At 49.9% G+C, this 12,632-nt stretch overlaps 1 long non-coding RNA gene across 1 annotated transcript; it reads left to right on the plus strand.

The window, feature by feature from the left end:
- The first annotated feature begins 3,045 nt into the window (after positions 1-3,045).
- On the plus strand, positions 3,046-11,878 carry LOC149364401 (uncharacterized). The gene is made up of 2 exons (XR_016289180.1): positions 3,046-3,334; positions 4,822-11,878. It is a non-coding gene; the product is annotated as an uncharacterized LOC149364401 (long non-coding RNA).
- The last annotated feature ends 754 nt before the right edge of the window (positions 11,879-12,632 follow it).

Genomic DNA, 12,632 nt, shown 5'->3' on the forward strand with positions numbered 1-12,632 from the left:
AACAGCCATCCGAAATTTGGCGAGGTGCAAAATATCTGTCACAGTGGCGCGATTGCTGAATCGGGCCACGGGGCGAGGGACTACGGAGGCGGAAATTGTCTAGGTACCTGCACACTCTGGGCACCCTGGGAACGAGACGGCTCACATGTATGCTCGAGGTTTCGTCAGCCGAGTAGGTGAGCCGGACGCCCCGGAAAGGTCCACGAGAGATGGGCTGGTACCCTTTCATGACTACTAACCATTTAAGACTTGAGCGGAGGATTTACCCACCCCCGGACAAGCAATTGGTGAAGGCGCAGGAATGCGTCTGGCAAAAATTGCAGACTAGATGTTTCTTCAACCCATACGTGTTGAGAAAAATCTACCCGGACATTCAGCCGGAGTGCAAATGATGTCAGGAATTGGCGACCTATGACCACATATTATGGAGCTGCAGCATAGCACCGCTACCGGCGGAGATTATGCGGGATTCTTCCCTCGAGCATGGGCATGGGAGGCCGTGTTGGTCAGCTGAGACCCGATAGTTCAGACCAGGGCCATGGAGTGGGCCACCCAGGTCGCCGTCAGCCATGGGTTGATGGCCATCTAACACGGAATCGTCCCCACATGCTCTCTGACGGAAATAGCTTTTCCATCCATCCATCCATGTTTAACCAGGGGCCGTATTACGGAACTGTAAAATCAAAAACTTGTCAAAAACGCGTCAAAAACTCGTCAAAAAGCCCCGCCGTAGTCGCGCTCCTATTGGTCGGCTGTGTCCGGCGGCCATGTTGCTTTCTTGCGTCATGGGTGGCTGGCGTTTACGTCACGGACATGACAGAAGTGGTGACGTTGCACGCCTAATTATGCAGGCGCATTTTGACGATTTTTTTTGACGGCTTCGAGGCGGTCAAAATTGGACCGTTCCGTTTTTGACAGAAAGTGGCGGCGGCGGCAGCGGCGTCGTATGTGGCTGAGGCGGCTGTGGCGACGCGAGCAACGGTGAAGGAGGGCGCACGAAGACGCGTTTGACTTGCCGGACGAGCTGTTCCGACGCCTTTTTCGACTGGAGAGGCAGACTGCGGTGTGGCTATGCGACGAACTCGCCGATGAATTTGGAGGTTTGCGTGCGAATGCGCTGTCGGTGCAGCGGCGGGTGCTGTGTGCACAGCGGTTATTTGCGACCGGCGGCTTTCATGCAAGCTTCGGCAGCCGACGACACCTCTGTGCCACAGCTACATACAAATAAAACATGCTTATGCTGGCAAAGAACTTTATTTTCACCTGCAAATCGCACTTCGTGGCCGTCTTCTGTTTACCGGTCGAGGAAAAAGAAACAGACGACCACACATCACATACAACGCTTCACGCTTTGACACTTTTTTCATCGATCGTAAGAGCCGAACAACACAGACCTTAACAAGTTGGCTTCGTCGATTTTTCCGCACTTAGAACAACCGCACAGTACCTTGATTTTCGTCGCCACGTAAGAAAACAGTATCAAGGCGTGGAACAGCTGTCCACGTGCAAAGCGGCTTGTTGACGTTTTACCGCCGTCTGCGCACCCCCGCGGCAGCAAAAGTTACCCACCAGGAAATTTAATAGCCTCACTTCTTGTGCTTCTTGTTTTTCTTACTATTTTTTAGCTTTAAACATCATTTTTTGGCAAAAGAAAATAATAATTATTTTTATCGTTGAGCATTTCTTTACTCTTTTAGCAAAAATTTAGCAGACGGTCCCTCGTCGTGCAGACAAATGCTTCCGGGGCGCCGCTCTGCTGCAATTGGCTGATTCCCCGTTACGTCAATTTTGCGTCAAGCGTCGACGTCACATTGTTTCGTCATTTTGACGTCACTGTCAATAACTTTTGACAGGTTTTTGACAAAGTTCCGTAATATGGGCCCAGAGCTAAACCACAGCCAAGTTTTTATTAAAGTATTAGTCTGCGCTACCGGTGGGTGATCTGACGGTAGTTACTCTAGAGTAAGGTTACCGTGGAAGCAGGCGGGTAAGAAAAGAATGTAGGAGGGCGTAACAGATGGTTTACCACGCGAAGCGTCTGGAAGGTGGTTACTGTGGATTTGTTTGGATTGGAAAACGTTTATTGTCAGCACTGAGCCCTAGTGGGCATTATACTAGGTGGCTTCGAGCCCATGGCTCTTGGCGACCTTGTGAGCCCACTCAGTGGCCCGGACTTGCGTCAACGGGTCTGAGCTGGCCAGTATAGCCTCCCAATGCTCTAGAGAAGGGATTGGTAGTAGGTCCGCCGGTGGCGGCGCCTTTTTGCAGCTCCATAAAATGTGGTCATATCCGGCTATCTCGCCGCATTGTTTGCAAGTAGCGTTGTATTGTGTTGGATACATGTGTGCTAGTCTCGACGGGCTAAAGAAGGCTCGCGTCTGGAGCCGACGCCGCGTTACCTCCTGGCTTTTGTCGAGCTTTTTGTCTGGTGGCGGATAGATCCTTCTTTCCAGTTTAAACTGATTGGTGTATTCGTGAAATGATATGAATGCATCTCTCGTGAAATTTGGGGACTCAACACGGCTCACTGCTCGGCTGACATAACCTCGAGCTATACTGTGAGCCAACTCGTTTCCCCTGTTCCCCGAGTGTGCCGGCACCCATATTAGTTCCACCTCTCTTTGGTCCCAGTCTTTATGTCTTAATATTCGTTCTGCCTCCTGGGAGATCATACCCCGCGCAAAATTGTTGATAGCCACCTTGGAGTCGCTAATTATGGTGACTGCTTTGGTGCTGGACATTGCCATGGCGATAGCCGCCTCCTCCGCTGTCCCTGAGTTTTTTGTTTTGACCGAACCGGCCGTTAATGTTTCACCCGAGTCGTTCACGGCCACGACCACAAAGGAGTCGCCTCCTTCGTATTCCGTAATTTTCTATGGAAGAAAGATGCGGCGAGAGCAATTAGCTGAAGGGTGGTTACTACGGCGACCATCTGTGGCGACAGTGTGAAACGAGACTGGGCAGTGGTTGTCTCAAGAACCGCCCCCGGAGGGTGTTACCGTTTCAAGGAGGAGGAGGAGGAGGAGGGTTGCCGTGGAAGGTTCATTGCGTCTCCCTCCGCAACCTGCTCTCGACGCAATAAATGTTTTACAATCCAATCCAATCATTGCGTCTCATCGGGCGCGTGCAGAGATGTGGCGCGCCCCAGTGTTCTAGAACGCTGTATGCGTGCCTCGCTGCACTGGTGGGTCTTACCTTTGGCACCTTGCACTCGCGTGGTCTGAGCCGAGGACGCCGACATTTGATGCTTCGCGTTCAGTTTCCCCTCCTCTGCAACAGGGCTTAATGAGCGCTAGCGGAAGACTACGGAGAATTTCAACGGCCCTGCCAAAGGGTGAGTCCTCATTTTTCTTATGCACTGTCTCTCTCGTGAGCTCATGTGGTGGGGACCCTGTGGTGCGTCGTGCTCGTTGCCATTCGCACCTTAACGTTTGCTTACGCGTTTAGTTTCAAATGATAATTTTGTTAACACTGGCATGCAGCATAAAAACTGTATAGTTTTATCGCATTCATGTTCGCATGCCTGTAATTAGGTGTAGTAAAGCTGCACTGCCTCGTAAACGCTGCAGCCACTGGGTTTTATGCTCAGCGTTGCTGGTCGCAGGCGCTTGAGTCGCGGCGACGACGTTACATTCTACACTACGAGAGACGCGAGCTTGATGCATAGCGCCCTTGTTTGTGTTCGGGGATGTCGTTAGTGCTTTTTGAGAAATGGAAATGGCGCAGTAACTACGTCACTTCTCGATGGACGCCTCCCCTGAGCCCTGAGGGAAGGGAACAAGTTGGGATTGAAAGAGCAGAGAGAGAGCTGTGATATTGTGGAAGGCGCCGGAATCTTTTAACATGCATTTATATTTAACAGCACGAGGCAGCCTTTTGCGATTTGCCTCCATCAAAACGCCGCCATATTTCCACAATTCCGGCTTCTTCACTACAGCGCCTCTCTCTCTGTATCTTCTTTCACTCCCTGTTCATACTTTCCCTAAGGGCGACTGAGTTGTTTACAGAGGCTGGACCAGTTACTGCACCTTTCCCCTTTTCAGAACCAGTTTTACGTGACAGCGTTTACAGCTAGTTCGTTCGAAAAGCCATCGGCGTCGTACTAGTTGTGAACACCACGCGTCAGAAAAAAATCGTGTCATTTAAACCATTTGCCACAGAATGCTCCTTATGGTGTCATACGATGCAGCGTTTAGTGCAGCATACATGTGTGAAGTTCCGGCCGAGCTCATGACAGGGATTCGTACCGGCAACTTATAATTGGGAGAAACAGCGACTTATTATCGGGGGCTGCGTATAATGTGCGGTAGAGTGACCACTATAGACAAGCGAGACTGTTACTACGTAATTTTTTTCCCCTCAAAACAATTTTCTGTTCGCACAACGGGCAAGGCGTCGCGCCGAACGGACGATGGCGTTCCGTGGACTCTCTCTGGCAGTGCTGCAAGACGCTGTCGCTTTCCAGACACAAAGGCGAGGCTTAAGGGTGAAGAACAGACGCGCGTCGCAACAGCTGCGTCCGCCGAAGCGACGCCGGCTGTGACAGATGCGATGCGCTGGCACGCTTTGCTAGGGTGTTTGGCGGGCCGTAATTTTGACTCGCGCTATGTCATGCAGGCAACACTGAGGCATCACGATGTGGCTTTCTCAAAATTGATTCTGCTGCTGACTATAAGCAAGGCTTTAGGGTGCTGGTGTCGGCACGGAAAAATTCACTGCAGCTTTCCCTGACGAGCTGTGGTCTGTGCTCTGTTTATGTCATGTTCCGCATAGCGTGCTTACTGCGCCAACAGACCCGTGTGCATTTTTGTTTTATCCAAGGGTCGTCCAAGCTGGAAAGGCGCTGCTGGATGAGACAACCGTCTGGCGAGGTCACGGCCCAGCAGTGTGTCGACTGTGGCCTGCAGTTCCGGGATCGCAGCCAGCTTGTGACGCGGTGGGATATTCAAGCACGAGAATGGGAGCCCCGAGCGCGCCTCTACTCTTCCCTGTACAAACTGCGGGCATCGTCACAGACCCCGGATCGTGATGGCCATCCACTTGGCGGCCACTTTCGCGAGCGTACTCCCTAAAGTTCTTCGGAGGGTCAGTCAGTGCGGCAGCTATTTCGACAGTGAACTGGCTGGACAGATGTGCTCCTGGGCTTGCGTGACAATGAACGGCCCTAGCATGTCAGCGGAGCCAGCTTCTGGAGTGGTCGCCGCCACTTTGCCTCCCAGGAGAGGGCGGACAGGGTACTGAACCCGTTCACCGATTAGTCGTATTGTTCGTAGCGAGCGTATATTGTGAAATAAATAATTAGGATGATTTATATATGCGTCATATACTAGTGAATTTGCGAAAATACCTGTAGCGCTGCCTTGCGTAAAGCCTATTTATTGGCAGACTCGTTGCCTAGCGCAAAACATTTATTGGCAAACTCATATGGGTTATACTCTCAACACATTTATCTCCTTCGAATAGGCTCTAGCTTTTAAACTAAATCCCGCCGCAGTGGCTTAAGGGGCCGGGACGCTCGGCTGCTGGACCTAAATACGCGGGATAGATTCACAGCTAAAAATTTCCAATGTGCTGTGCAACGTGAATCCACGTTAAAGAACTTCAGGTGGCAGAAATTTATCCCGAGCCCTCGACTAAGCCGGCTTTCATAGCCCACGTGCAATTTTAGAACGTCTATCTTCACATATTACATCAGTCCATAAGTTATTAATGAGAAAGCATTACATGGCTGTGTTACCTGAGTAAAAAGTGTCCGCAAAACCTGTCCGCAAATTTTGGCCTCACGATTCCGTGGTACTCTGAAGATAAATGTGTGAAAGTGTGATCTTGCCAGATAGAGTGTGATAAAATGGGGCCGTGGGAAAAGTTTTGCTGATGAGGTGTGATTTATTAAACACGAAAAGAAAAGGCGAAAAAATACGCTTAAAAATCAAAATAGTACGCTTAGACGCCAATACGCAAAATACGCGTAGACGGCAATATAATACATGGATGTCAGAACCGCCAGGGACGTTGATAAAGTGTGTGGACGTTTTGCTTTCGCATTGCTGCTATGCGGGTCGTCGTATTGATCTCAAAGTTTATGAGGAACTGAAATGGCGCAGGCAGTGGTTATGGTGCTCGGCTGCTGACTCGAAAGACGCGGGTTCGATCCCGGCCACGGCGGCCGAATTTCGATGAAGGCGAAATTCTAAAGGCCTGTGCACTGTGCGATGTAAGTGCACGTTAAAGAACCCCAGGTGGTCGAAATTTACGGAGCCCTTCACTACGGGGTCTCTCATAGCCTGAGTTGCTTTGGGACGTAAACCCCCAATAAACCAAACCAAACCAAACCAAACCAAATGGCGCAGGTGTGGCACGTGAAACGCGCCGTAAGGGTAGGGGTAAAAGAGGAAGTGAAAGAAGAAAGGAAGAAAGACGTGCCGTAGTGCAGGGCTCCGGAATACTTTCGAACGCCTGGGGATCTTTAACAAGCACTGACATAGCACAGCACACGGGCCTATTTGCGTTTTTCCTCCATCTAAACGTGGTCGCCGCGGCATGGTTCGAACCCGGGCACTCCGCCTCGGTAGCCGAGAGCCCTAGAAGTCGTAGTGAGGAAGCGCTATTCGCTTGCTGCCCCGCAAAACTCGGGTGTTTGCGTGAAGCCTCTCAGGGAGTTACGCACATCACGCTTTGAGCTACGCGGCGGTAGTGGCCGAGATAGTGCGCTGCATGCGTTCGTATTAAGGCGAAAGCTTTTAATGGCTAATGCTCGCGGTGTCCATCATGCGGTGTCCATCATGCTCGCGGTGTCTGTCCTTGCTCGCGGTGTCCATTCGTGCGCTGGAATCGTGCCAGCTGTGGCCTCGCCTCCGCGCAGCGGCGCAACCTCCTCCGAAATTTCCTTTCCTCAAATTCATTTTCTGCATTACGGCCCCTCTTTCTGTTTTTTTTTCTTTACCTCCCACTGCCTCCCTTCCTCTACAAGCGGATGACGGGTGTCCACCGAGACATGCGAGACAGTCACTGCTTAATTTTCTTTCCTCAAACACAATTTTCATTTTCTTCACTACGACCCCTCTTTGTCTTTGTTCTTTCACTCCCACTTCTTCCCTCCATGTACGGTGCGGTTCGGGTGTCCACCGCGACGGTTGCTACGCAACGCCTCGTACGGCCGCATCAACCAAACAGCGCGATTCAGGCGTCCACTGACCCAGGGAGCCAGTTTGCGCACTTTCTTTCCTTAAAATGATCGGTGTGTAAAACGTCAATGCCAACGCCAATGAACAAAGTGAACGCCGAAGGGGCAACGGCGACGGCGACGCCGCGAAACGGGCGTTAAAGAGCTGCGCTCTAAAAAACTGCAATAAAAATATGAAAAATATGACCGTGGTCGCCAAAGACAATAAAAACAGCACTTGCGAGAAGCCCGCCACGCGCCAAGTAGTTCGGGGAAGCACCAGCGGGTTGACCACAAGGCTTTCGCCAAGCACACTTTAGAATTTCCAAAATGTCTTCAGTAATTTTTGTAACGTTGTGGCTTTATGGTGCGTTTAACGCCGCAAAGCGACTGAGGTTATCAGGAACTCCTGACGCGGTGGCTCAGTGTTTAGGCGTTCGGCTACTGAGCCGATGTTCCCGGTTTCGAACCCGGCCGTGGCGGGCGCTTTACCACGCGGAGGCGAAACGCAAAAGGCGCCCGTATGCCTTGCGATGCCAGTGCTCGTTAAAGATCCCCAGGTGGCCGAAATCATTCCGTAGCCCCCCGCTATGGCACCTCTTTCTTCCTTTCTTGTTGCAAAGTGCTTACAAAGTACTAAAAACTAAATGCTTGTGCTAGCTTTCTTGCAAGGATATTATAGGTTTGGTGTTCCACTTCAGGTTTTTGTGAAAAAAAAGTGTTTCGCTTTATAACTTCTTCACCTTCCACTAAAATAACAGCTTTATAATATTTCTGCTCCGTCTGTTGGGTCTTTATGTTGTCAGGGGAGCAACTGTTCTATGTAGGGGTGCGCGAATATTCGAAAATTTCGAATAGCGAATAGAATATCCTTGTATTCGATTATTTGAAAGAATGAAATGGTTCGGTTCGGTTTATGGAGTTTAACATCCCAAAGCGACGAAGGCTTTGAATAAGGCCCGTCGTATTTTAAGAGCGTTAGCTCTTACTCATCACGTTTCGAGATTTCTGGGGGTCTGCCACCACCCTGAGATCACAGCGCTATCTGTGGCAACAACCACTCATTACGTTTCGAGATTTCGTGGGGTCTGCTACCACCCTGAGATCACAGCGCCATCTGTGGCAGCAACCACTCATCACGTTTCGAGATTTCGTGGGGTCTGCTACCACCCTGAGATCACAGCGCCATCTGTGGCAACAACCACTCATCACGTTTCGAGATTTCGTGAGGTCTGCTACCACCCTGAGATCACAGCGCCATCTGTGGCAGCGACCACTCATCACGTTTCGAGATTTCGTGGGGTCTGCTACCCACCTGAGATCACAGCGCCATCTGTGGCAGCAACCACTCATCACGTTTCGAGATTTCGTGGGGTCTACTACCACCCTGAGATCACAGCGCCATCTGTGGCAGCGACCACTCATCACGTTTCGAGATTTCATTGGGTCTACTACGAGCCTGAGAACACAGCGCAATCTGTGACAGCAACTAGAAAACAGCACATCTCGCATTGAGACTTGTAGCACCATCTATTTATGTGATAGTTGGTTGCAATATGTGAAAGTGATAGGTTTTTGAGCGTGTTTATCATATGGGGAAATAAGCGTACAAATTCGTATTCTTATTGGTGTACATCCCTTTAATCTCATTCATATCTGTTCTAGTAAATCAAACGGCTAACGCTCGTTACTTCAACGTCTTCTGGACCGTGGCGGCCTCTTTTTGTTCAATGAACGATCTAAAAACGGTCCACTCCGACGCCGCGCGAAAAGTATGGATGAGATGGTGTTCAGCGCCATTACACGGCTGATTTGTGTGGTGGAGTTCGTAACGCTTGTACATGGTTTCTGAGGCTGCACGGCGCGGCAGGACTCAGACAAATTCAGAAAAGCCGTCCTCTGATGCCCGACTTCGGTGGCCATGGCTGATACGTATGGCCCACCAGTCTCATTTACTGCGATGTTGTTCTAATGCCGCCGAGTACCCGCCGGTTTTCTAATGGGTCGAAGGTTTCCTCAGGCCTGGTGCTCGGCTTTTCTGGGGTGAAATGCTTGGGAAAAGTGTCTTTGACCGAATCAAGCTTATGGTAATTTTCCTACACCTAGACCCTTAAGTTCACCACGAGTTAAGTTCACCCCGATGAAAACGCGGAGCCTTGTTTCGCAATGACCTCCGGCCAGAATTCCAGTATGGGAGACCCGATCCCGCATATCTTCGTCAAAGGCTGAAATCGCTTTCTTTACAAGAACTGCGATAAAAGGTCACCTCAGATTCTTATTTATTAGCAGGATCTTTGGAGGCGAGCCTTGGTCTGTGTCTTGTCAGACGTTTCTTGTGATCTGACACCACTGGTTTGTGTTCTTGCGGACAACTGTGGACTAGCAAAGTAAAGTATTCCGCAACTATGTCTTCGACAAGGGTCATGGCGTATAAGGGAAGAACGTAACTTCCAGTCAAAGCTCTATAACATAGGCAAATTTAGTGTCACTTTGAACGAGCGACATTAGTGTCATTCGTGCAGTGTCAAACCATGAACTTAGTCCCACTCGCTGCAGAACGCACTGTGCACAAAGTGAGCACAGTGAATTCACTCCTCTTAGCTAAAACATACTTCACCTTGCCCACGTGCGCAGTGAGCTTCCTTGTGCGGTGAATATTTCTGTGTCCATGTTTGCGTGGCTTTACTTCGGGAATATTGTTCGGAGCATTACCAGTGTCGTCTATCCCGAGACCATGTGACTTTGCAGTCTTTAGACACGAGACACCTGCCGCGCAGCAGGCTGTCAGCTCTGGACTTGATTCGCTTTATCCCCGATTCGAACGACGCTGGTGAACCAGGCCGCATTTCTCTTGACGGATGGTTGTACTGCGGGAAATATGAACACGGGAGTGGGCACTGAACATAACCTATTGTTATACAGTGCCTATTGTTGGTTGAGAAAATGGCGGGGGTGGACGAAGCGGTGCTGTGACTTCAGATCGTGAAAATGTTAATCTAGAATGTGCATATGCAATGCTGAGATTTCGAGAAGCACTTTTCCTGCCCGTATAGCGCGGTGACAATAACGTGACATTTGAGAAGGCGACGTATACTCCCTGCATGTGACCTTAAGTTTACCCATCTGACACTTATAAATGCCCTTGTGGACACGGATGTTACCGAAGAGCGACTTTAAACTCGAACTACTCTATGGGTAGCTTCTCGTGAATGCCCGCGAATGTATGCAAATCTTAGCTGTACATGGCAGGAAAGTTATTTCTGCACTCTGCGGCTAACTGGCGTCATGGAGCAGTAAACGCTCGTCGAAGTTATCGAGGAGTACTACGAGTGTCAATTGGAGTTCCGCATCGGAGCATGCTCACAGCCCATGGCGTTACAAGCACGACCTTAACGGCGTCGTCCGGACTGTGTGAATGGATTTAGAGGCATTCGCTTTGAATCGGGTTCGTGGCGAACGCCTCGTGGCTAGTAAATTAAAGTGGTTGTATTAACTGTTCATACATCCTTCTGAACATTTAGTTACATTTAGATAATGTGCCATTCCTAGCTTTTTTTCTTCCTATGTTCTAAGCTATACTATTTTGATTTCAGTGCTTGTTCGTGCAATTTTTCTGTTCTACTTTTACGCCACCAGTACTTTAGTGTTCTTTACCTCGTCTCAATCACCGACGTGCTAAGTTTAGGTACCTCTAATTCACAATTTTCTTGCAGGAAAGCTGCCTCTCCCGATGTGGTCGCAGGGGATAGGGGTCGTGAAACACCAAGTAGGAGAATTAGAAATGCACTCTCTGAAGTAGTCCTGCCTATCGCAATGTTCTTTCTAATTTATATATAAGTATGAAACTCGTACTTTGCTGGTAGTTCTTTCTATTGGAACGTGTATTGCTTTCGGGGTCAACTATTAGCAGAGGCTGCCTTTTGTGCAAATGCCTTCTTAACTGAGCAATTTCACGAATGAAGGTGCATCCGTTTTTATTAGAATTTTGGGTTTAAAAAGTAACGAACACTAAAAGACCGATGAAGGTACTTTTAGCAAAGGTTCATTTTTAGACAATATTGTCACGTAGAGGTGACTGCAGACCGGCGAGGAGGAAAACAGCGAAACTAGGTTTCAAACGAAACTCTTTATTTCGGCTGACTTGTGCCCACAAAGAACTGAATGACTCAGCGGCGGCGGGGCAACAGGCGAGCTCGGCGGTCGTCGAACAGAATGCCCGCCGCTCTCGGCCGTGCTGAATTTAGAGCTAATAGCGAAGTTTCGAGATACAGCCTGCAAAGTTGCTACAACATTCTGGAACAAGGCGGCATGCCGGCAGCTTTCAAGAATGAGCGAACACTACAAAGATTCGCGCCATTTGGGGGGGTCTCGTCGGGGCGCAGAATTGCTTAGTACGGCGGCGTGGATCATGGCTTCAGCTTCCGTTGCTGCCGGCGGTGACGGGGAGCCAAGTGCTGGCTGTACTTCACGGATTGTGAGCGACGCCACCTAAGTCTGCTGCGTCTGTTGTGTTGGGGATGGCGGCAGTCGCTGAAGTTCTTCGCGAACTGTTTCGCGTATTTGGAGGATCCCGGATCTATCCGGCAAACAGTTATTTCTTTACGCGATGCATCAGAAAAGTGAGCTTCTTTTCTTCATTCATGTGAGGGCTGGCGCGCCTGAACATGTGTTTCATTTCTTACCCATGCGCAGTCACGGTCTCGTTTGGGTGTTGAATTCTTGACTGCAGCCGAACCTCCGCTCTTTCTTTCCGTACGACGCTAGTGAACGTACCCAGAAGCTGCTTCTTGAAGATCGCCCAGGTCTGAGGGAAGATTCGTGGTTTTCAAACCACATTCTGGCAGAGCAGTCCAATGCAAAATAAACGTTTCGAAGTTTGACGCAGTCGCCCCAGGCGTTCATCGCTGCCACACGGTCGTACACGTTCAGCCAGTTTTCTACATCTTCGTGTGGTTCTGCATGCAAAAGTCGGTGGCTCACGGGACTGGCAAACTGTACACGAAGTTCCATCGTGGGGGAAAGGGGGGGGGGGGGGCATAGCGGAATAGCAGGTCCGCACCTGTGCCAAATGTCACGTAATGCTCACTGGAGTCCGGCCAGCAAAAAAACAGCGAGAATGGCTTCCAAGCGAAACTCTTTATTTGGGTTCACTTGCGCCCGCAAGGAACTGAATCACTCGGTGGCGGCGCTGCAAGAGGCGAGCTTGGCGTCCGTCGAATAGAATGCCCATCGCTCTCGGCCGTGCTCAACTGAAAGCTGATAACGAACTTGCGAGATAAAGCATGCAAAGTTACGACATCTCGGAACAACGTAGAATGGGCTCCGCCTGGATTTATCTCGATAAATCTGGTCGCGTCTTGTATCAAAAAGTGATAAAGCGGCGTGCCGGTAGCCTCGAAGAATGAACAAACAAACGCTACAAAGATTCGCGGCAATATTCTTTTTGTCGCGAACATTGCATTGCTGCACA

Source organism: Amblyomma mixtum, chromosome 2, assembly GCF_055824585.1.
Source record: "Amblyomma mixtum isolate Tamu chromosome 2, ASM5582458v1, whole genome shotgun sequence".
Lineage (NCBI taxonomy): Eukaryota > Metazoa > Arthropoda > Arachnida > Ixodida > Ixodidae > Amblyomma > Amblyomma mixtum.